Raw genomic sequence first — 4,656 nt, 5'->3', positions numbered from 1 at the left:
TCTCCTGCCTCAGCCTCCTGAGTAGCTGGGATTACAGGCACGTGCCACCATGCCCAGCTAATTTTTTGTATTTTTAGTAGAGACGGGGTTTCACCATGTTGACCAGGATTGTCTCGATCTCTTGACCTCGTGATCCACCCACCTCAGCCTTCCAAAGTGCTGGGATTACAGGCGTGAGCCACCACAACCGGGAGGTAAAAATAATTCTTACTGAGAAAAACAAATAAAGAACCTAAAACTTAGGGCAGAGAAGAGGTCTCAGGAAGGACAGTAAGCACATTTTAAGAGATTAACAGGGAAAAGGTCAAACAGAGCAGGGATAATTGGCCTATTATAGATGAACTCAAAATCCCAGAGATCAAGAATTACAGAAAGAGAGGGATAAGGTAAAGCCTAAAGGCAATGATGATGATAATAAGGGGAAATAAATGAAGGCACTCAAAACAAAAACAAAAAACAAAAAACCTTGAGGAATAATCAAAATTATGCAAATATGGATAAAGTATAACTTAGGAGAGTGTGTAGTACAAAGACTATGGGACATAAAAGTCTAGGGGGTCTTTAAGCAAACATTTATTCAGTGTTTATGGGTGTCAGGAAGTTATGTGCTGTTACCTGTCTGGAATATACTTAGAAAAAAAGTCAAAGTATTCTGGAAGCATTACCAGTTCAACAGAGAGTAGATGTGGCAAAATGAAGGTAATCTTTTTCTCTAATCATGTGTTTGTAAGAATTCTAATTAATTTCTCAACAGCCAGGACATTTTGGCAGTCATTTGGAAGATAACCAAACTCCTAATGACCACAAGGAAATTAAAACTGTGAGGAGAGAGCTGGGTGTGGTGGCCTGAGCCTGTTATCACAGGCTATTACTATTACTTGAACTGTTACTGAGTTCAAGTCCAGCCTTGAACAATACAGTAAGAATCCCTCTCTAAAAAACCCGAAAAAACAATGAACTATGTAGAGGAAAGAATACCTAGAAGGGAAGTTAAGCTTTCTTTTGAAGGTGAAGAGGTGGTGGTGGAAATATTAAATGAATATTTCCCTTCAGAGGGAGGGTTAAAGCCAAACGAATTAAAGAGCTGGCCAGGCGTGGTAGCTCACGCCTGTAATCTCAGCACTTTGGTAGGCCAAGGTGGGCAAATTACAAGGAGTTCAAGACCAGCCTGACCAACATGGTGAAACCCCATCTCTACTAAAAATACAAAAAATTATCTGGGCATAGTGGCAGGTGCCTGTAATCCCAGCTGTTCATTTGGGAGGCTGAGGCAGGAGAATTGCTTGAACCCAGGAGGCGGAGGTTGCAGTGAGCCACTGCACTCCAGCCCCAGAGCCCCGAGCAACAGAATAAGACTCTGTCTCAAAAAAAAAAAAAAAAAAAAAAAAAAGCTAAAAGACCAGATTGGGCAACATGCCAAACCCTGTCTTTACCAAGAATACAAAACATTAGCCAGAAGTGGTGGTATACGCCTGTGTTCCCAGCTATTCGGGAGGCTAAGGTGGGAGGCGTGCTTGAGCTTGGGAGGCAGAGGTTACAATAAACTGAGATTGTGCTACGGCACCCCACCCTGGGTGACAGAGTGACCCAGGTTGAATATATCTATTGGTTGAATATACGTATATTCAACTATAGATTGAATTTCCCCACCTCCATTAAAAATTTAAAAGTATAAGAATATAAAAGAGACAGTTCAGGGAAACTGAAGCCACTCACAGCCTAGTGTTTAAGAAGAGCGAGGCTGTGCTCACCTCTGTAGTCCCAGCATTTTGGGAAGCTGAGGTGAATGGATCACGAGGTCAGGAGTTCCAGACCAGCCTGGCTAAGAAGGTGAAACCCCATCTCTATTAAAAATGGAAAACTTAGCCGGGCATGGTGGTGGGCATTTGTAATCCTAGTTACTCTGGAGGCTGAGGCAGGATAATCGCTTGAACCCAGGAGGTGGGAGGTTGCAGTGAGCCAAGATTGTGTCACTGTACTCTAGCCTGTGTGACAGAGTAAGACTCTGCCTCAAAAAAAGAAAAGAAAAGAAAAGCATACCTCTAGCAATTTCAGAACCATATTTAAAATGGAGTGTAGAGAAACTGGCATAGCATCATAAAAATTGATTTAAAAAAGTAAGACCCCCATTTCTACAAAAGATAAAAAAAATTAACTGAGCGTGGTAGCACATGCCTGTGGTCCCAGTTACTTGGGAGGCTGAGGTGGGAGGATCTCTGGGCCCGAGAGATCAAGGTTGCAGTGAGCTGTGATCATGCTACTGCACTCTAGCCTGGGCAATCAGGCAAGACCCTGTCTCAAAAAAAAATATTTTTAATTAAAAAACAAAGTGTTGAAAATGAATACGAAGGATGGTGATGTTTTTTGGAAGGACAACAAACACAAAACCAAAAAGAGATTGGATTCTGCAAATGAAGGAAATAGGAAAGAAAGTAAAACACAGGCTAATTGGAAGTTATTAAGGAGCAGTTTTAAGTGAGCAAACTAATCAAATATTGTAGTTGTTGGTGTCAGGTTTTTTTGCTGCCCCTGTAGCTTTCCCTTAGTGATCTCATTCTAGGGACCTGGATTGCTATTTGAATGTGAATGGCTCTCAAGCCGTCACTCAAGCTCAAGACCCTTATGTCCAACTGCCGCCTGAAGTTCTCTTCTTGGATATGTCACAGATGCCTCAAAATCAATAGGTCCAAATCTGAAAATAATCATTTTTCCACTTCTCTCCTCCACCCCAAGTCTCTTTCTCTTCCTGTGTTTCCCCATTACAGAAAATTAGGTTCTTACTCAGCTAGTCACCCTGATTAGAAATCTAAACATCATATTTGATATTTCTTCATTTACTCCTGTATCTAATCAATCCATAAGACTATGTGTCTTATCTCACATGTATTTACCTCCCTTTTCTGATTCTATTAGTTTAGACCAGAAGTTGATAGACCTTTTTCTGTAAAAGTCTAGATTGTAAATACTTTAGGCTTTGCAGGATAGTCTCTGCCACAACTACTATAGCTCAAAAGCAGCCATACACCATATGTAAACAAGTTAGTGTGGCGGTTTTTCTGTAAAACTTTATTTGTAGACTCTGAAAATTGAATTTCATTTAATTAATGTAACATAAAATCTATTTCTAGCCATATTTCTCTCTGTTATAGCTACTAGGAATTATTTGTAGTTCCTAGAATGTTAGGTGTTTTTCATAGGTAAGTTTTGACATGTGCCTTGAATATCTTCCTTCCTCATCTTCTCCCTATTTATACCTGGCTAAACGCTACTCTTCCTGCAGGACTCACTTCAGTCATCATCATCATCAGCTCCAGAAGCCTTCTCTCACCCTATGAGCTGTATTAAATGCTTCCACTAAGTTTTCCCATCATGTCCATAGAACCAAATGATAGCATTTATTTTACTGTATTATGATTGTCTGTTTACTTGAATAAGCTCCTTGAGTACATAGTGTTTATCCATTGTTTTATCCTCAGTTTCTGTTTTTCTTTTTTTGAGATGGAGTCTTGCCCTGTTGTCCATAGTGAAGTGCAGTGGCTTGATGATGGCTCATTGCAGCCCTGATCTCTGGGCTCAAGTGATCCTCCAACCTCAGCCTCCCAAGTAGCTGGGGCTATAGGCACATGCCACCACACTTGGCTAATTTATTATTTTTTATTTTTAGTAGAGATAAGATCTCATTGTGTTGCTAGGCTGGTCTTAATTCCTGAGTTTAAATGATCATGATCCTCCTGCCTCAGCCTCAAAAATGCTGGGATTATAGGCATGAGCCATCACGCCTGGCCTCCCAGTTTCCTCTATGATACCCCATAGTACTGTCAGCATTTTAATGTGTGTATGGATTTTTTTTTTCTTTTTTTTTTTTTGAGACAGAGTCTCTCTCTGTCACCTAGGGTAGGAGTGCAGTGGTGCAGTCACAGCTCACTGCAGCCTCAACCTTTTTGGGCTCAATCAGTCCTCCCACCTCAGCCTCTCAAGTAGCTGGGACCATAGGCATGCACCACTATGCCCAGTTAAGTTTTTGTATTTTTTGTAGAGCGGTGGTTTTGCCATGTTGCCCAGGCTACTGTCAAACTTCTGGACTCACGTGATCCTCCAGCCTTAGCCTCCCAAAGTGTTGGGATTATAGGCATGAGCTGCTGCACCTGGCCATTTTATTTTTTTTTGCATTTTAAAAATTGATGTATAATTCGTGTACCATAAAATTTATCCTGTTAAAGTGTACAATTTAGTAGGTTTTAGTGTATCTAAAGTGTTTCACAACCATCACCATGGTCTAATTCCAGAATGTTTTCATCACCCCTAAAAGAAACCATTTGCCTTCACTCCTCATTCCTTCTTGTCCCTAGCCCCTGCCAGCCACTAATCTCCTTTCTGTACATTTCATATAAATGGAATCCCGTAATATTTGAACTTTCATGACTGTCTCTTTTCATTTGGCATATATAATGTTTTCTAAGTTCATTCATATTGTATCATGTACTAGTACTTCATTTTTTATTACTGAACATCAACATTATATTTCATTATATTTATATTTATATTTATATATTAAAGTGTATTAAATTTATATAAATTTTTATAAATGTAAATTCATATATATGTAAAATGTGTGTGTGTATACATATATATATATATATATATTTTTTTTTTTTT

The 4,656-nt window shown here is 39.5% G+C and overlaps 1 protein-coding gene across 5 annotated transcripts in view; it reads left to right on the top strand.

Moving 5' to 3' along the window:
• The window catches only part of GOLM2 (golgi membrane protein 2), a 121,285-nt gene that overhangs the window by 29,470 nt on the left and 87,159 nt on the right, over positions 1–4,656 (top strand). The window lies entirely within an intron of this gene.

Source organism: Cebus imitator, unplaced genomic scaffold (assembly GCF_001604975.1).
Source record: "Cebus imitator isolate Cc_AM_T3 unplaced genomic scaffold, Cebus_imitator-1.0 Scaffold9, whole genome shotgun sequence".
Lineage (NCBI taxonomy): Eukaryota > Metazoa > Chordata > Mammalia > Primates > Cebidae > Cebus > Cebus imitator.
The sequence above is the reverse complement of the archived record's forward strand: the minus strand, read 5'-3'. Positions and strand labels throughout refer to the sequence as shown.